The sequence below is a fragment of the Petromyzon marinus genome, chromosome 36 (assembly GCF_048934315.1).
Source record: "Petromyzon marinus isolate PM22_M1 ecotype Great Lakes invasive population chromosome 36, UKy_Petmar_22M1.pri1.0, whole genome shotgun sequence".
In the NCBI taxonomy this organism is placed as follows: Eukaryota; Metazoa; Chordata; class Hyperoartia; order Petromyzontiformes; family Petromyzontidae; genus Petromyzon; species Petromyzon marinus.
The window spans coordinates 10,457,090-10,478,156 of NC_133702.1; the positions used below are offsets into that span (position 1 = coordinate 10,457,090).

A 21,067-nucleotide genomic window follows, 5' to 3' on the forward strand; every position below is an offset into this window, starting at 1 on the left:
CTGTTTGTTTACCAGCTGTGCTGCACGCACCGCGTGTTCGTGCTGTGGGGGAGGGGGTCCCCGTAGTGGCATTGTAATGGGTGGCGGGAAGGGGAGTGGTTAGCGCTCTGCGCCACGAACCGGTCCTGGGCCTCCCCTAGGTCGACTCAGCCTCAAATGAGTACCTGGTGCGGTGTGTAATCATCGCCACTAGGGAGACAAAGGTGGCAGGGTGTGGTGCTGGCCACCGACCCTTCGTGTGCCGTGCCAACCTTCATGGGTGCTCGCTAACAGCGCCTGCCCCAAACAGTCTGTTAAGGCAATATGCAGGATCTTGCACTGTGGTTCTTCATGTGTGGTAAGTGCTACATTTTATTACTTAACTAGTTCATGAAGCCTGTCTTTGCCAGGCAAAGGTTTCCAATAAATATAATAACTGAACTGTTATGATTTTTTTTTAATCTACGATCAGACACTAACAAGTGCTCCAAAAATGTGTATTTTTACACAAAATAAATTGTTGACGACTTCATTCAACATTTATTTAATGACGTACCCATAGTAAGCCGCTCAATTTAAAGATATCGTTCTTTTTATATTAGAAAGAACAAAAATTTATTAACTTAATACTCCATGAAAGCTTCGATATTTGACCGTTTTCGAATGATTCAGATTTGATCATCATAAAAGCGGATATTTTTGTTCAAACCCGCTTTTATCCGAAATATCTCGGATTAAAGCTGGAAGGAGAACATTTTCAATCGGTGCACATCTCCTCTGACGCATTGGGTCACAAACATTGACGGTGACCAAAAGGAAGAGGAACACGTGGATCGGAGTGCAAACATACATACATCCACGCACACGTTAGAGCAATGGTTCCTTACCTTCACTGCAGCCTTCCACCCTTTGGGTCTCAATCGTTAAACAATGTACAATGTTAAATTTTGATTTAAAGCTTTCGTGACTGCAGTAATTCATATTCTTAGTTTTTTCGGTAAAGTCACGTTGAAGAGAAACAACAAAATAACAAAATATATATAAAACAATAAAAAATTCTCACGACGTTTCGACCATAACTCAAACGGTCATCATCAGGTGTGTCGGTTTGCATAAATTTATTTTGAAAACGGCATATTTATTTATTTATATTTATATAAAAAAAAAATAACGTTTGCGTCACGCGCAACGATGGCAGTTTGCCAGGACTAGTCCATCTATTTTTTGAAAAGAGGAGGGGGGAGACGAAATTTGTTTTTATGTATGCTGTCTGAAAGGCACTGTAAGCGTGAACAATCAATCAAGAACTGAAATGATTTATCAAATCTTTCCAATGATTGCTAAGATAGAATCCATCTTCTCGGTTGAAATTGTCTCTGTGTTTGTATATGTGGATAGCCTCATGAACGAATCTCTCATGGAAGCCAGATGGCTTACAAAGAACCTCCGTCTTGGAAAAGTCAATGGCATGTGAGCCTACTGAATTAGAACAATGATCTGCTACGGCCGAGGTGTTGGTCCTACCGTGTTTAAGGTCTGCTTTATGTTCACGAATGCGGTCCGAGATATGGCGTTTGGTTTCTCCAATGTAACTACTACCACAGAGGCAACTTAGTTTGTAGACACCAGGGTATTGTATGTCCGGAATCACATCTTTTACAGACGGAACCAGATCACGGATTTTTTGTAATGTGTTGAAACGGACCTGGATCTTGTGTTTATTCAAGATTTTGGAGATCTTTTTTGTGATCCCAGCAATGTAGGGTAAAGTGATGGTTTTGAAAGGCTCCTCAAGAGGGTTCTTCTTCATGGTTTGAGTGATAGCTTTGCGGATTGTATAGTCGGAGTAACCATTAGCCCTAAGAGCTTGGTGTACGTGCTTGAGCACGTACAAGCACGTACACCAAGCTCTTAGGGCTAATGGTTACTCCGACTATACAATCCGCAAAGCTATCACTCAAACCATGAAGAAGAACCCTCTTGAGGAGCCTTTCAAAACCATCACTTTACCCTACATTGCTGGGATCACAAAAAAGATCTCCAAAATCTTGAATAAACACAAGATCCAGGTCCGTTTCAACACATTACAAAAAAATCCGTGATCTGGTTCCGTCTGTAAAAGATGTGATTCCGGACATACAATACCCTGGTGTCTACAAACTAAGTTGCCTCTGTGGTAGTAGTTACATTGGAGAAACCAAACGCCATATCTCGGACCGCATTCGTGAACATAAAGCAGACCTTAAACACGGTAGGACCAACACCTCGGCCGTAGCAGATCATTGTTCTAATTCAGTAGGCTCACATGCCATTGACTTTTCCAAGACGGAGGTTCTTTGTAAGCCATCTGGCTTCCATGAGAGATTCGTTCATGAGGCTATCCACATATACAAACACAGAGACAATTTCAACCGAGAAGATGGATTCTATCTTAGCAATCATTGGAAAGATTTGATAAATCATTTCAGTTCTTGATTGATTGTTCACGCTTACAGTGCCTTTCAGACAGCATACATAAAAACAAATTTCGTCTCCCCCCTCCTCTTTTCAAAAAATAGATGGACTAGTCCTGGCAAACTGCCATCGTTGCGCGTGACGCAAACGTTTTTTTTTATATAAATATAAATAAATAAATATGCCGTTTTCAAAATAAATTTATGCAAACCGACACACCTGATGATGACCGTTTGAGTTATGGTCGAAACGTCGTGAGAATTTTTTATTGTTTTATATATATTTTGTTATTTTGTTGTTTCTCTTCAACGTGACTTTACCGAAAAAACTAGGAAAATGTACAATGTTATTAAACACATAGAGGCTTGATAAAAAAACAAAGTAGTTGTACTTACGTGCCCACGCTTAATTTGTGTTTCGATGATTTACCTTCCTAAAACAAATCCGGCCATGTCCTCGCACCCCGAGAAAAAAGTGCATCTCGCAACCCCAGGGGCTGCGTGCACCCCAGGTTAAGAACCACTACATTAGAAACATCTTAATGGCACTTGAGAAAAGTATGCGGAAAGGACACGTCATGACCAGAAGAGGTCATCATGGCTGGTGGGCGAGCCTGGTGGTGGAAAGGCAGGCAAGGGAGAGAAGACGCCGTGGAGATGGAGCGATAAGATTAGCTCATGTGAAGAAGCGAGATTGCGGTATCGCAGGACCGTGTGGGGGGAGGCTTGCATCCAACAGTGGAGAGAACATGGCTCATGATGACGATATGCCCATCCTGGTTCATAGATCTTGCCAATGTGAGACACCGCTCAGTACCCCCATCATACACACATCTGACTACTACATACAGTGAGGGAAAAAAGTATTTGATCCCCTGCTGATTTTGTACGTTTGCCCACTGACAAAGAAATTATCAGTCTATAATTTGAATGGTAGGTTTATTTGAACAGTAAGAGACAGAATAACAACAAAAAAATCCAGGAAAACGCATGTCAAAAATGTTATAAATTGATTTGCATTTTAATGAGGGAAATAAGTATTTGACCCCCTTACAATCAGAAAGATTTCTGGCTCCCAGGTGTCTTTTATACAGGTAGCGAGCTGAGAATAGGAGCACACTCTTAAAGGGAGTGCTCCTAATCTCAGCTTGTTACCTGTATGAAAGACACCTGTCCACAGAAGCAATCAATAAATCAGAATGCAAACTCTCCACCATGGCCAAGACCAAAGAGCTCTCCAAGGATGTCAGGGACAAGATTGTAGACCTACACAAGGTTGGAATGGGCTACAAGACCATTGCCAAGCAGCTTGGTGAGAAGGTGACAACAGTTGGTGCGATTATTCGCAAATGGAAGAAACACAAAAGAACTGGCAATCTCCCTCGGCCTGGGGCTCCATGCAAGATCTCACTTCGTGGAGTTGCAATGATCATGAGAACGGTGAGGAATCAGCTCAGAACTACACGGGAGGATCTTGTCAATGATCTCAAGGCAGCTGGGACCATAGTCACCAAGACAACAATTGGTAACACACTACGCCGTGAAGGACTGAAATCCTGTAGCGCCCGCAAGGTCCCTCTGCTCACGAAGGCACATATACATGCCCGTCTGCTGAATGATTCAGAGGACAACTGGGTGAAAGTGTTGTGGTCAGATGAGACCAAAATGGAACTCTTTGGCATCAACTCAACTCGCCGTGTTTGGAGGAGGAGGAATGCTGCCTATGACCCCAAGAGCACCATCCCCACCGTCAAACATGGAGGTGGAAACATGCTTTGGGGGTGTTTTTCTGCTAAGGGGACAGGACAACTTCACCGCATCAAAGGGACGATGGACGGGGCCATGTACCGTCAAATCTTGGGTGAGAACCTCCTTCCCTCAGCCAGGGCATTGAAAATGGGTCGTGGATGGGTATTCCAGCATGACAATGACCCAAAACACACGGCCAAGGCAACAAAGGAGTGGCTCAAGAAGAAGCACATTAAGGTCCTGGAGTGGCCTAGCCAGTCTCCAGACCTTAATCCCATAGAAAATCTGTGGAGGGAGCTGAAGGTTCGAGTTGCCAAACGTCAGCCTCGAAACCTTAATGACTTGGAGAAGATCTGCAAAGAGGAGTGGGACAAAATCCCTACTGAGATGTGTGCAAACCTGGTGGCCAACTACAAGAAACGTCTGACCTCTGTGATTGCCAACAAGGCTTTTAACACCAAGTACTAAGTCATGTTTTGCAGAGGGGTCAAATACTTATTTCCCTCATTAAAATGCGAATCAATTTATAACATTTTTGACATGCGTTTTTCTGGATTTTTTGTTGTTATTCTGTCTCTCACTGTTCAAATAAACCTACCATTAAAATTATAGACTGATCATTTCTTTGTCAGTGGGCAAACGTACAAAATCAGCAGGGGATCAAGTACTTTTTTTCCCTCACTGTACTTGTCTGTTTACATATTAGTACAATAGTCACCCTACATCTGTTTAATGTACAACTTTTTTGTACTGTCATTGTGCAATCATGAGTCTAAAAATAAACTGCTCAAGCCGCCTTGAGCTGCAGGGAATTCATTACCGAACATTTCCGATTTCTCACGCGATGCAGTTTGTGTGTGCCCCGATTTCCTGTCGCTTCACTGCAGTCCCCTCCTTTGATTTTTCTTTTTTGGTCGATTTGGTGGCCCAGATCAGTCGCATCTTAGCGAACGAGACTCATTCTGCTCTGTTTGAACACGTAGGCTTTCGCGACCGATATTATATTCATAATATATCTAACCCCAAAAAAAGCCTCCATCATGGATCATCCTGGTCTTTTTGAGCCCTCACGTAGTGAGACCAAAGTAAGCTGTAAACCTCGAACACAGCCCTTGATTTGTAGACGCGGTGGTTGGCTATGGTGACGCGCTGCGGTACATCGGGACCCCAACTGTGATGTACATACATGTTATAGAGTGGTAATAGACACACTTCGCTACAGGGGTAACGTATTTATTTATACAGCTGCTACTGCTGCTGATATTCCTACGGCCTCCTATACCCATGACCACTCGCCGAATCATACGTGGGGGGAAAATTGCATCTTCCCCGAACGCAAATGTTCACTCGCTCCAGACACGAGCACGCCGGCTGATCAATCGCCTCCGTATTACTCATCTAACGCTCCTACCATGAAATTTAGATTTAAAGCTTTCGTAACTGCAGGTATTCATATTCTTGGTTCTTTCGGTAAAGTCACGTAGAAGGGAAACAATAAAATACTAAAAATATAAAACAATAAAATTCCCACGACGTTTCGACTGCTGTGGTTTTTCACACCTGATGATGATTGCTTGTGTTGCAGTCGAAACGTCGTGAGAATTTTGTTTTATATTTTTATTATTTTATTGTTTCCCTTCTACGTGACTTTACCGAAAGAACCAAGAATATAAGCTCCTACCATGGTTTACTGTTCCGTTGACTTCACTCATTGATTCCTCCACCCATGTCTCTCTATGCCAGACTGATTCGTCTCACCCACACTGTCAGTGACGGGACTGGGATAAAAAAAATGGGCCCAGGCATTTGTAAACACACCGGCTCCTAGTCGGGCTATGGGCAATTATACATGTTTAATGGGTTGTGCGACAGACTGTATATGTACTAGTAACTAGATTTGTGATGTGAAGTGTTCGCGTGGTTTTGCCGTGCGATCTCATTGGCCCATTTGGGACTGGGTAAAAACAAACAAAGGCGTGGCCAGTGAGGAAGAATCTTTGGGGCTGCCGAATATGGGGACTTAATGCCAACTGAGAGCGTAAATAGCAACGAAGCGTACACATTAGAGGCAATAACATTTTAATTAAAACATGTTTTGGTTACTGTGATCACAAGTGCAATTTCCCCACACAGAGACCGGCCCACTGCTCCTCCTCGGAATGGACCGGCCCCAACCACACTGCGAGTCACGTACCACTCACCCACTTATCCACTCACCCACTTATCCACTCACCCACTTATCCACTCACCCACCCACTCACCACACTGCGAGTCACGTACCACTCACCCACTTATCCACTCACCCACCCACTCACCACACTGCGAGTGACGCACCATTCACTCACTTATCCACTCACCCACCCACTCACCACACTGCGAGTGACGTACCACTCACCCACTTATCCACTCACCCACCCACTCACCACACTGCGAGTCACGCACCACTCACCCACTTATCCACTCACCCATCCACTCACCACACTGCGAGTGACGTACCACTCACCCACTTATCCACTCACCCACCCACTCACCACACTGCGAGTCACGTACCACTCACCCACCCACTCACCACACTGCGAGTCACGTACCACTCACCCACTTATCCACTCACCCACTTATCCACTCACCCACCCACTCACCACACTGCGAGTGACGTACCACTCACCCACTTATCCACTCACCCACCCACTCACCACACTGCGAGTCACGTACCACTCACCCACTTATCCACTCACCCACCCACTCACCACACTGCGAGTGACGTACCACTCACCCACTTATTCACTCACCCACCCACTCACCACACTGCGAGTGACGCACCATTCACCCACTTATCCACACACCCACCCACTCACCACACTGCGAGTCACGTACCACTCACCCACTTATCCACTCAGCCACCCACTCACCACACTGCGAGTCACGCACCACTCACCCACTTATCCACTCACCCACTTATACACTCACCCACCCACTCACCAAACTGCGAGTGACGTACCACTCACCCACTTATCCACTTATCCACTCACCCACCCACTCACCACACTGCGAGTCACATACCACTCACCCACTTATTCACTCACCCACGCACTCACCACACTGCGAGTCACGCACCATTCACTCACTTATTCACTCACCCACCCACTCACCACACTGCGAGTGACGCACCACTCACCCACTTATTCACTCACCCACGCACTCACCAACACTGCAGGTCACAACATTTATCTTTCCGCTTCCTCCCTCGCACGGCTCTGCTTTGGAATTCCCTCCTCCCATCGTCCCCTTTTACCGGGCTGTTATAATAACCTCGCTCATTTCAAGAAGCGTGATTATTATTTCTCGCCAGTTACAACTATAACAGTGCTCCACAATAGATGTTTCTGGGTTTGGTCGCCAAAAGCCTACGTGTTAAACTATAAGAGTGCTGTTTGCCGCTGGCTGCTTTGCGTGCTGAGCCCTTGGGCTGACTCCTACGGGGCAGCGCCTCATGCGAAACCTCTACTCCAGTGTGAGTGCACCAGGACCGCATTTCATCAAGAGCCATTGTCAATCCACTGCTGGATGAAGGCCACCCCCAAGCCACCGCAATCTCTTAGGATTGCGCGGCGTAACAATCCAGCTAGCGCCTGGCACAAGAAACCGATTTCAATGCTCCATCTCCCATCGTTTGGACGAACCATCTCGGACGCAGTTATATTCCTTGGCTGCCAGATGTAACATCAGTTTCGCTGGGCGGACTGTTGTATGCATTGCGGGATGGTGATATATAGGGGACAGCTTGGCAAGGCCTTCATCCAGCCGTGGATTGACCATGGCCGATGATGCTAATTGTTGTCGTGGCTTTTTTCCGTGTTCCCTGGTGGTGTTTGTAGAGAGATGTTTTTTTTATTACTCGCACGACCCTCAGGGCACGAGCCCACTCCCTCCTACCCCCCGAACACGTGGATCGTAAGAGGCTCGTTAAATGTTCACACAAGAGGCCAAATGTCTCCCTGTGTGTGTGTGTTGAAGCCTTGTCGACTGTTGGGGGAAAAGTGCTGTTGGCGAGCATCTATTAAGCGCCCTTTCTAATTAAATGCGTCCCGTCGGTCACGTGGGGGAGTGGGAGCGGGGCGGGGGGGATTCGACCATACTTCACCACGTCGGTCCGTGCGTACTAGATATACCTGCTCTGGCACGTGGTACGTACAGAGACAACGTGGCCGTGACTGAAAAATAGGGAATGGAAAAAAACTGAAAAGGGTGTCAAAGAAGCACGGAGAGAGAGAGGCGCGTGCTTGGAATTACACGGAGAGACAGAGGGGGAGGAACGCGTGGAATGAAGGGGTCGGTGTGGCCAGCAGCGAGCTCACTCACCCGGCCGCCTTTGTCTCAGCAGTGATGTTATTCACGGGCATGTAATTTATATATGTTTTATTGTGTTACTATTAATAATTATTACAGTTCTCTGGTAATCCACTGGTGGATGAAGGCTTCACGCCGTTTGGGTCATGAGGGTTGTTGTTTGACCATACTTCATCACGCTGGCCACTGCGGGTTGGTGATGGGCAGGTTTGCGACCCAGTCCAATACGACTCGCCACTGATGTTAGCCGTGGCCGGGACTCGAACTAATTTTCATAGTGCAGTGTGCCAACTCCTGCGCCACTGCCCCAATGGGTATATACGTTGTTTTGCAAAAAAATCAAGGCATAATATTGATCTTAAATTTAAACGTAGCCTTTATTTAGACAGAATAGTTTCAGGAGAGTGCTGCCGCACTTGAATGTTTGGCTTCGTGTGGGAATAATATTGAGTAGCCTGAGAAAACCCACTCGGCATGGAAGGGGATAATACCCGCACCTCCGTTTAGCACGGCTGGCTACGTACGGTGTAAAAGAAGTGCAGCAGACACACGTACTGAAAACGTTCGCGCAGATGGCTTTACATCTTGCTGTGCTGTCATTTCCCAATCATGTCGCAGCCTCGTGGGGGTAATGGGAGTTTCACATATCTGTGCGTGATCCACCAACCCTTGCTTTTAAAGTTGTGGATCACCGGAGAACTTGACCTCTGAGGTCAGATCAGGAGGGAGGGGGAGTGAGGGAGAGGGAGTGAGGACCTCATGCAAAGGGTGGAGGGCGCGTTGCCTCATTCTCGGCTAATTAAAGCCACGTTGATGCCAGTCTTGTTGTCGATTAAAGTTTAATCACGAGCCTCGTGGGAACGGGAAGAATATCAATGTAGAATCATCTCAGAATTCAGTGCCAGAAGTCCCCTGTCCTCTCGCAGACGTCATCCCGTCATTACACAGCCCAAACACAAACTCGAGCAAGTACGACACCGTGATTGTGTTGTTATAAGATTATTTTTCATCATTAGACCTCCTTAGCCAGTACCAAAATGTAATAATAGGGTTTGTCCCCTTTTTTCTGGCAACAAAACTGAATTCTAGATTTGAAGCTTTCGTGACTGCAAGGATTCATACTCTGTGTTTTTTTCGGTAAAGTCACGTAGGTAAAATAAAATTAAAATAAAAGAAAACAACTAAATTAAATCAAGACGTTTCGGAGGCGACACAAGCTTTTGTCTTCAGGTGGAACAGTCACATCAAGATAGCTGCATCAAGTGGGGAGGCTCTGAGAGCCTCGAGCTTATATACAGGTTAAGGGGGGGGGGGGAGGAGCCAAGTAGGGGACGTTGATGGAGTGAGGGCAAGTTAATCCGTCTTTTGTTATGTTGAGGGTTCGGGGGATGCGGTGGTTCACTGCACGGGGGCAATGGAAAGATGGAAAAAGAGCTGTGTGCTTATAAGGCAGCTAAAGTTTTGACTTGGTTTATGACATCTTTCCAGTGGTCCATACAGAAACAACCACCTGACACTCCGATCAAAATCATCACACTGCCATACATAGCAGGCGTTACCAAAAAAGATTTCCAAAATTCTAAACAAACACAATATCCAGGTCCGGTTCAATATAGTACACAAAATCCGTGATCTGATCCCATCCGTAAAGGATGTCATTCCTGACTTACAGTACCCCGGTGTTTACAAATTGAGTTGTATCTGCGGTGACTGCTATATCGGGGAGACGAAACGACATATTTCTGACCGAATTCGCGAGCACAAATCAGATTTGAAACACGGCAGAACGAATTATTCGACCGTGGCTGATCATTGTCTCAACACAGCGGGTTCTCATGACATTGTTTTCTCCGATACCAAAGTACTATGCAAACCTCCCGGTTATTACCAAAGGGTTGTCCATGAAGCCATCCAGATATACAAACATAGACACAACTTCAACTGAGAGGATGGTTTTAAATTAAGCAACCACTGGAAAGATGTCATAAACCAAGTCAAAACTTTAGCTGCCTTATAAGCACACAGCCCTTTTTTCCATCTTTCCATTGCCCCCGTGCAGTGAACCACCGCATCCCCCGAACCCTCAACATAACAAAAGACGGATTAACTTACCCTCACTCCATCAACGTCCCTTGCTTGGCTCCTCCCCCCCCCCTTAACCTGTATTTAAGCTCGAGGCTCTCAGAGCCTCCCCACTTGATGCAGCGATCTTGCTGTGACTGTTCCACCTGAAGACGGAAGCTTGTGTTGCCTCCGAAACGTCGTGATTTAATTTAGGTGTTTTCTTTTATTTTTATTTTATTTTACCTACGTGACTTTACCGAAAAAACCAAAGAGAACAAGACTGAAACCTTTTCTACAAGGATTAATGTCTGCATTAGCCACAATTCCTGCAGTCAAAATGAAAACAAAAAACATACTATAATAATATAAGCATTGTCCTTGAAACTGATTGGTCCACACCAAGGGACGGCTTTCTTTTGAGCCTCGACCCAATTGGTGCTCGACCAGATGACGCCAAAAGGCGTACAGCTCAAAGACAATGCACTATCAAAGTAATGAGGGCTCGGGGTGAGCATCTACATCATTAGACCTCCTTTGCCAGTACCAAAATGTAATCATAGGGTTTTTCCCCTTTTTTCTGGCAACAAAACTGAAACCTTTTTTTACAAAGATTCATGTCTGCATTAACCACAATAGCTGCAGTCAAAATGCAAACAAAAAACATACTATGATAATATATGTATTGTCCTATATTATTATCATAGTATGTTTTTTGTTTGCATTTTGACTGCAGGTATTGTGGTTAATGCAGACATGAATCCTTGTAAAAAAAGGTTTCAGTTTTGTTGCCAGAAAAAAGGGGAAAAACCCTATTATTAGAATATTATTTTTTCAGGATTCTACCTCTCTGGCCTCTCTGTGTGCTGATAAGGGTCATTGCCAGAAACGTCACCTATATAATTTTGCTAAGGCCACATTGTTATTAACGAGTGTGTTGAGTTTTTAGTTTTTTTGCGTGTGCACTACTGACCACACAACAACAGCAGCAGCATCACCACATGTGGTGTTTTTTTAAAAATCAGAATTGTCCAGCCAAGCTTTTATTGCAGTGGAGATGGAGCGAGATGAAGCGATGTGGTCGGACACAAACATAAACTGAAGCGAGCCATTTATTTATTTAAAGACTCGATAACATTATATATTTTCAACGCTGCTCGCTCGTGTGTTGTGCCTACACTGCATTGTATTTAAACACTGTCTTTGGTCTGCGATCACATCCTGTGGGATACACATTGAATGCTTGCGGCTGATGATGTTGTTTGATCAGTTCATGCGCAGGATTGAGATGGACGGTAGCAGCATTGGACCGTGATGGATGACGAAAACGTGGGGCGACCTTCATCCAGCTGTAGATAGACAACGGCTGCTGATGATGAAGGGTGACCAACGTCCTCATTATGTGGGAAGGGGTAGCTGAGTGTGCACGTGGACCACAGCGTCTGTGCCGGTTACGGAGCAACACCGGGGCTGCTTAGAACGCACGCTCTGCCGGTGACTGTGGTTTGGAGGAGAGTGTTTCGGCTAAATGAATAGAACTTGTTATTCTCACTCCATCACTCGCTCTTGCTCTCTCCATCCATGCCTTCTTCTCTCTCTCTCTCTCTTTTTTTACGATCAGAGGAAACAAGAAGATGCTCGGTGTAGTAGGCACTTTGCTTCGTTCATCATATCTGTTTTTTTTTTAAGTCAAGATTTAAATGTTAGGGATCGATTCATTTGACGGGTCACAAGACATCTGGACCAAACGCTTCGCAGAACCCTCCTGGAAAATAGTCACGAGACTCTTCAAGGATTTCCCGCGTAAACAATATGACTACTCACAAATAATCCCTCTTACCCCCCCCACTCCCTTCTAATCCAATCCCCCGCAGGCCTAACCCCCCCCCCCCCTTCACCCCGTTCCTCCCCCCACTACTTCCACGAAGCGGAGCGTCCATTAGCTGTCTGCCGAATCTCCTGGAGCAAAGTGAAGTGAGCGAGCGGTGGGGGGGGGGGGGCGGCGCAGGAGGGGGCGTCGGGGTTAGAGGCGGCGGGGGTTGGGGATAAGTCGTACGGATCTGCGTCTCGTTGTCAAAGTGGTGTCTTGACCTCTGCATCACTCATCGTACCCCCCCCCCACCCCCCCACTGTTTCCAAAAGGAATCAAGGAATGAGAGAGAAACGGTCGACTCCGCACAGGGAGTTGCGTGCGTGCGTGCGGCTGTGATGCACAGGGGGAGAGGGAGAGAGAGAGAGGCTCCTTGGCCTCTCGCGGGGAATTCCCCGGGGGAATCTCGAACGCCCTTGGGGCAGGAACTCAAGGTTGCTGGCCGTTGGTGTGCACGCGTGTCGACGTGCGGGGGGGGGGGAGTGGGGGGGGCGGTGGTTTTAGTGCGCCGCGCGCGACACGAAACCCGGCAGAGCTGCGTTCGATTCTCCACCACGGTTTTTAAACATCGGTGGCGAGTGTTGTTGTATCTGAGCCAACCGTGTGGGCCTCCCCCACCCCCCTTTAGGTAGACTCAGCCTTAAGTATGTAACTGGTGCGGCATGTAAAACATCAACAATGGGGGGGGAGACAAAGGCGGCCGGGACTGGTTCTAGCTACGCCTTAACTCCGTGCGCCGTGTCGCGCGACCCATTCGTGCTCGCGAACAGCACTTGCCCCGGCAGTCAATGCGAGGCTATTCGGGGGATCTTTGTCGCCCGAGGCTGTAATCTGATCTCGCGCAAACTCCTCGATTCAGTTCTTTTTTTTTACTTTGACGTGAGAGAGAAACAAAAATATTTCGACAGAGTTGTATTATTATTATTATTGTTGGTGTTGCAAGTGTTACGCAAATTGGGAGTTGGACGCGCGCAACGGATTGCTAAATCCGTCTGTGGCGAGCTTCGATCGTTTAACATCACAGGCACCTTGAGTTCGATTCCCGGCGACGGCTAGCGTCAGCGGCGAGTGATATCTGAACGAGTTCCCCCCCCCCCCCCTCCGTGATGACCTCCGATTTAGCACGGGTTGGTTACGTACGGCGCGAAAGAAGTTCGGCTTTAATTTATTTTTACCGGGTAAGGCCCACTGAGCTACGCAGCTCTTTTATTCAGAAGCGACCTGGCCACCACGAATGATTGCCCAGCGAAGTGGCTTATCGTGTGGAAATAATGTAGGGCAGGCAAACGAACCTTTTGGCCGGACCCCAGGGTCCAATAAGCCCCCGGCTCTCGCATAAACTGCATTGCGACGTCATTCTATGCCTGTTGAAGGCGAACGATACGGCGATCTGTTCCTCTCGACGAGCTCTACACGATGCGCTAATCAAAGTTTCAAAGTTGTGTTTCTTCTGTGCTTTCATCCTCGCTGCTGACCTTGGACGTGACACGACAAGAGAATGATCCGCGCCAGGTGGGTCGCGGCGTTTATGTGCGCCGTGGGACGGAGTCGCCAACAATCAATAAATTAATTACGATTTTGACTTCCGTTTATTCGGGACCCCGGGGTTCCGCCATAAGGATAAAACAATATTAAACGCGTGGTGATGTTGATTGTAAACGTGGAGGGAAACCCCCGGAGGACCCGGAGAAAAATCCACGCGACCACAGGGAGAGAGACACAAACTCCAAATCTACAGCAGCAGGCGTCGGGGTCGTTATCGAGCCCACGACCTCCTGTATACCAGGCGAGGTAGTTAACATCTCCTAGCCACCGTAATGATGATGAGAAAGAGACACGCAAACTCTGAACATACATCAAGGGTCAGGGTCGGGATGGAACCCACGACCTCCTGTATATTCGGCGAGGTAGTTAACATCCCCTAGCCACCGTGATGATGATGAGAGAGAGACACGCAAACTCTGAACATACATCAAGGGTCAGGGTCGGGATGGAACCCACGACCTCCTGTATACCAGGCGAGGTAGTTAACATCTCCTAGCTACCCTGGCGCCCTACATACATGGTTCCGGTGTATCCATGCCCAATCCGCACTCTGTGTTCAAACAACGAGCTTATATGGCGGCATGAAGTATGGTCAAACAACCCCCGAAACCAACACGGTGTGGGGTTGTTATCATCCAGCAGTGGATTGACAACGCGTTGTACGCGTTATATAATCAGAGGGGTCCGCCCTCAAGGGGTCTGGCTTTAGTTTGGTGCTGCTTTCCGCCACGCCGGGTCCCCCCCCCTCGCCTTTGATGTCCCCGCTGCGTGCGTAGCAGCGGTGGGGTAGGGGTGGGGGTGAGGGAGGGGTGGGGGTGAGGGAGGGGGGTGAGGCGAGGGGGGTGGGGTAGGGGTGGGGGTGAGGGAGGGGTGGGGGTGAGGGAGGGGTGGGAGCGAGGGGTGGGGTGGGCCAGGAGGGGGTGGTGGGGGTGGGAGGGAGGGAGGGGGTGGTGGGGGGTGGGTGACTGTTGTCTCCGTTCAAATGTTGAGTCCCATTGCTGGCGAGTAATGTTGGGGGGAGGAGGCGGTGAGGGAGGTAATGGGGTGAGTGGGGTAGATGAGAGGGGTCACCGATGGAGGGTTATGGGTGGGTGAAGAGGAGATGAGGAAGGTAATGGGGTGAGTGGGGTAGATGACAGGGGTTAAGGTGTTTGTTCGGTGTGAAGGAGGTATTGTGAGGGTTGGGGGTGAGGGGAGGTTATGGGTGAGTGGAAGAGGTGATTGGTGGGTGGCAGACGAGAACTGAGGGAGGCCCAACGATTGGTGAGCTGTGAGACGTGGGTCAGGGGAGTGGTGAGGAGGTAAGTGTGGGTAGCGGTGGTGTAGCGGTTAGCGCGCTGCGCTACGAACCCGGGCACCCGAGTTCGATTCCCGCTCACGACCAACAACACCAGTGACGATTATCTTGAGCAGGTCCTGGGTCTCTCCTAGGTCGACTCAGCCTCAACCGAGCACCCGGTGCTATGCGTAAACATCGCTAATCGGGAGACAAGGAAGGGCGTGGTGCTGGCCACCCACCCCCTCGTGTGCCGTGCCGGTCTTCATAGGCGCTACTGGCTGACGGAACTTTCCCCAACAGTCTGCCAAGGCTACACGGCGTGGGGGGGGGTCTTTGTCTTTGAGGAGGTGAGTGCGTGAGGAGGCGCAAGCATCACTGGGAAACGCCTCCTCCTCCTCCTCTGCCTCCCTCCCTCCCTCCCAGCGCGTGTCCCGGCTCCCTGTTTGATGTGCTCCTCAGAAACCCGAGCGCGCGTGTGTTCAAGAGGAATGTCCCCCCCCCCCCCATGTGCGCCTCATTACCAGCTCCCGTGTCTTGCTCCTCCTCCCCCCCCAGTAATCAACGTCTCCTGCGCCTCATTCATCGAGCGTCGCGCATCGAGCGAGCGTAGTGGTGGCCCCAAGCTTAACTCGGGTAAGAACCCTGAACCGTCGATTCTCTACGGTGGCGACAGCGGCAGTTGTGTTTGGCACGTGTCCCCTGTGTGTTTACATGTTGGTACAGCAGTCACCCTGTATATGTTTAGTGTGTATGTAAAGTGCCCTCCTTGTGGGCAGCTGTTTTTTTTAATCTCTTAAACTTTAAACGTAATTGAACGTAATGGGTCACTGTGGAATGTTCAAACTGTCGTGTTCACGAATAGCTATTTGTTATGTTTTTAAGTCAGAATGTGTGTTTGTCGTCTGATGCTGTGTGCAAGTGGCTCTGCTTGTGAAGCGCCTCTCGAACTATTTTGTTCCAAGACAGAGACACAAAGTTGTCTCTTCATCTTGTAAAGGTTGCGGGACCCCATGGCCTAAACCTTCCCTATCGATGGCATTCAAGTAACCGATTTTAAATTGCAAACATGTTCCTCATGGCGTTCAGTTAGCGGCTAACGGCGTTCTAAATAGCCAGCGTCCCCGATAGCATGAGGAACCATTGATGGGATTTTAAGTTGAACATTTTAATAACAAACAAAACCTGTGTAATTGAATGTGTGTTTTTTTGTCTCTTAACTGCGATTCCTAAATGTGTTATTGTTAGTGTTTAATGTCATGTTCGGAACACTTAGTCTGTGCTGCTGGGTGAAAAATTGCGGGATAAGTTTTGCCCATTCCCGTCTAAAGGTGGTGCAACAAAATTAATATCGTCAATAAACAAAGAAATACACATGCTCTGCCCGAGCCTAACTCTCAGATGCAGGGAATGCATTGTTTAACATAGATTGATGTTTGTCCAATACGTGAACTTTGACATTTTTTGCACGCGATGACAACAGCTGTTTTTTTGCGCTGATTTCTATTCGCTTCATTCTTGTAACTTATTTTATTTGCTTTTTTGCTCACTAAGGTCACTCTTGTAAACGAGATTATATCCTGGTCTATCCTGGTCTCTTGCTCACCTTGTTACACAAAAATCAACTGAAATTATTTAAAATATCTCCTGCAGAAATTCCTACAGTATACTTACTCTCTGGGCTTCCTTGAAGAGACAGGAGATGCACGTGGGCTTAACTTATACATTGATGCAATGCTTGGAGCAATGCATCACTTGATAAAAAAAAATGTGCTTATGTTTATTTTAATCTTTGTATCAAGCCAAACAAGGTGAATCTATTACAATTCGCTGTATGTCCATATCAGTGAGATATAAACTGAACTATTAATAGGTATACTATAATGTGACAAGATCACCTGCAGTGGGCCAAATTTGATCATATCTCAGAAGCTAAGCAGGTGTTGAGCCTTCATAGTGATTTACACATGCGATCAACACGCATCAACCAGTTTGCTCGAGGCTGCCATGCAGAAACGCGTGTTTGGGCAAAATGCATTGTTGTACCGTACTTACATGCCCCCGTTGTCTATGCTCCACCACGCCGCCTTCGCCAATCGGCACTGAACCAGCCTGGCGAAGTATGGTCAAATAACGCCCCGCATTTGCGTGGGGGAAGCCCTCATCCAGCAGTAGATTGAGAAAGGGCTGCGCATGTGCCCGTGTAAGTAAGGAACGTAAGACGAAGCGCACCCACTAATATCGACTGGCAACCCAGCAGCATGTGTTTAGCAAGCCTGACTCTGCTGATGAGACCCGTGCAAAAATCAAAACCGCTCCGTGTGTTTTCAACCTCAACCAATGCTGCCGGTTTCTTAAGTTCCCCCACAACACCCCTGCCCAAACCAGCAGCATAACAAGCGCACCACAGTCGATCGGCAGGTCGCGTGTCGTGGTCGGTTAAAGAGTGGGTATTCCCGCTTTTCTGTGGAAGAGTAGACCAAAATACCATCGGAAGGGGATCTATAGATCGCCTTCGAGCAGAGACCCGTCGGCCAGCAGTGGCACGTGTAAGGCATTGGAAGGGCTGCGCCTTTACCTCTTTTAAAAATCAAGCGACAAACAGCTTTCTCTTTCCACCGAGACCATATCTGCTCGCCTGGGGCAAAGGGGGCTCGTGGACAGGGGAGGGCTGTGGTGGCGGTGAGGGGGCGCGTGGGGTGAAGGGGGTAGGGGATTGATGGGGCTCGGGGTCTGCAGTCCACCGCTACCGTATGTGGCCAGACCCCGGGCAGGGCGCAAGCGGTCATGGTCGTCTTTGAGACCGTGCGGAGATCCTTGTCGGCGTGGCTCGGGGGGTTAATGCGTTAAACACGTGCGTGCTCCACCCTTATCCATCCCATCGCATAACTCCTTCACCACCACCACCGCCACCGGGCACAACCGCCAACCAAGCACCGCTACCACCATCCCCTCCTCCACCACCACCAACACCACCAACACAACCACCGCCTCCACCAGCATTGGTTTCTGGATCACATTACCCAGGCGGGGCCTCTCTCCACTACGGAACTAGCTCACGACATCGGTCTCTGCAGCTGGGAGGTTGGATTGAGGGAGCCTGGACATGAATCCATCATCACATTCATTGTAATCATCATCATTATCATCACCACCACCACCATCATCGTCTTCACGATCATACTTGTGAGACTTTAAATTAGGGCCGTTGCACCGAAACGTCGCATGTCGTGGTACTTATTATTTTATATTTCCGCAATGTTGTTGACGCGCGTGCTGATTTTGTTGTCCGTGGCACACACCCCCGATTAGCACGGTCGGCTACGCACGGTGCAGAAGAAGTTCTACATTGGTACATATGTACGTACAAGGCGCCGCGGCTGATGATGCGTTGTTGGTCATTGGAGCCGAGTCATTCGGAGTCTTGTGTTGTCACTCTGGCTGAGCTGTCGGAAGCCGCGCTGCGAATTGGCGGTGGAAGTGTCCGACGTGAACCTCTGCCGCCGCTCGTGTTGGAAAGTGGCGTAGAGAGAGAGAGATAGATGTTGCCTCTTCTGGACTTCTCTCTGGAGTGTTTATGAAGTTGGCTTGTATTGAATCACCATTTTCATCATCTTCATCACCATGAACCACGTTGTCAACGTCATTGTTATTATCGGAAATTACTAACCATGATCATCAGCAGTATTAATCACTAATCAGCATGAACATCTGCGTCTGATATTTTTTGTTATAATCACAACATGATCATTAAACACATCACATTTATAATTTAACAGTCGTACACTATCAATCATCATCCACATTGTCACGAAGCAATTATTAATCACATCACAATCGCCACTCAGCAACAATCACAGCAGCATCTCATCATATGGCACCATCATTCTCATCATCCAACTACGACAATAATCATCAACATATTCAACGCCACCACCACCGTCATTATTATTGTCGTCATCGGCAGCTCTCGTCATCATAATCATCCTGGTTCCTCTTTACGCGCAACTGTGAGAAGCATGAGGAGTGAATTTACGGTTCACAGGACTAGGCTTAGTCAGGACTCGGGCACCCCTGATTATAATTCCCAGACAGTTCAGGAATGGGCATCTGCGTTTGGGTGGATGGAATTGATTTGTGTTGAGATCTGGTACCGGTATTGTCTTGAAATGTTTTTTGGTATGCTTCACAGTTTTGATATAACTAAGCCGACTGGTGATAGCGAAGATTATTGCCATGATTATGATGATGATTATGACGATTGCTAGCTGTCTTACCCAAGGAAGCGTTGGCACTCTGCGATCATTCATTGTACGGAAGCGTCAGCGGACCAACACATCTGCGTGCGATGTCGACGAGCGACACGCATGTGTTCTGTATGTGACACCCCTGTACACGTGTCACAACTCGACTCTGGGAGATAGTCTCACACGAGTCATTGCTGTGCTCCATAGCGCAACATGTTTGATGAGTCTTCTTTGGTTCTTTCGGTAAAGTCACGTAGAATGAGAATAAAATAATAAATTAATAAAATAACACAGCGCTGGAGCGAGACAGTCTCGTCCCTTCACCTGATGAAGGCCACTTGTGTTGTGGCTGAAACGTCGTGAGATTTTATTGTGTTATTTTATTTTATAAATTTATTATTTTGTTCTCATTCTACGTGACTTTACCGAAAGAACCAAAGAAGATGAATCCTTGCAGTCACGAAAGCTTTAAATCGAAATGTTTGGTGAGATGGATGTGGAGATGGGAAATAGGGGCGGGGGGGAGTTTGGGGAGCTGAGGGAGGGGGGTGTTTACGTCTGTCTACCAGACGTTTGAGGAATTCAGGATGAAGACATGAGAGAAGAATCTCAGAAAAAAAATACGTGGGTTGAGACTTATGCTCATTCAGTCAACAATATGCACTGCAGTTTGATTTACAAACTCTAATGGGTGGCGAGATGCTTGTTGTGGTGGGCAGTATAGTAAGAATGTTAGCAAGTTAAGTGGGGCAGACAGAATTCCTGTGTGGTCGTTATTCGTCAGCTGTGTGCGTGTGTGTTTGTCTGGGTGCTCTGGTTTCCTCCTGAACGTATAAACACTCATTGCAGTGGCTGAAAACATCTTAATATATAGAGGACTCCAGAGCTTGGACAATTGTTGGTCACGCCGACTCCTCGCCACCTGGCCGCTGCCTGCCAGCTTGTCTGTGGCTCCTCAGCAGAGGTCGTGATATGCAATTTGCATGAATAACGACGCTATGTATAACATTCTACAACATCCGACGTTTCGGGCTATGGTCCTTCTTCACAGCACAGAGAGAGGCCGGAGAGGTGAAGTAGGGCCATTATCGGATGTCGGCGATTACATTTTTTTTTTAAGGCCATAGCGTTCATGACTTACGTGTTGAATTTTCGTTATTTCTGTTTGTTCACCACTGCCAACGTTTTGAGCGGCATCATCACCAAATAAGTTATCCGCAACTAAATATTATTTTCATCTTCCACCACAACGCGCAATGACCTTTTACACAATTTAAGGAGTACGGTACTGTGGTCGTGAGTTCTCGTTCTCTGAAAGTCGGTGTGCGACCCTTTCCACTTCTGTGCATGAAACAGAAAAGAAGTGTAACATTTCAATTTCCTGTTCTTGTCCATACCGTCACACGTATTTTTTCGCGAGTTAAAATGGGCCAGGCTTGGAGAGACGCCATGCTCAGAATATGCACCGAGTGACGGGAAGAGCAGCACATGGATCAGAGAACACGTGCAAGTGAGAGGCATACGCGACTTCGTTGAGCTG

The 21,067-nt window shown here is 47.6% G+C and overlaps 1 protein-coding gene across 4 annotated transcripts in view; it reads left to right on the plus strand.

Moving 5' to 3' along the window:
* Positions 1–12,501: 12,501 nt before the first annotated feature.
* COL7A1 (collagen type VII alpha 1 chain) overlaps positions 12,502–21,067 on the plus strand; it is a 131,036-nt gene continuing 122,470 nt past the window's right edge. For 2 of the 4 annotated variants that reach the window (XM_076072112.1, XM_076072113.1), the window contains exons 1-2: positions 15,143–15,630; positions 15,839–15,916. The gene's annotated coding sequence lies outside the window, so the exon portion shown is untranslated. Of the gene's footprint in view, positions 12,564–15,142; positions 15,631–15,838; positions 15,917–21,067 lie in introns of those variants that run through there. The other 2 variants (XM_076072111.1, XM_076072110.1) reach the window with 2 other exon arrangements.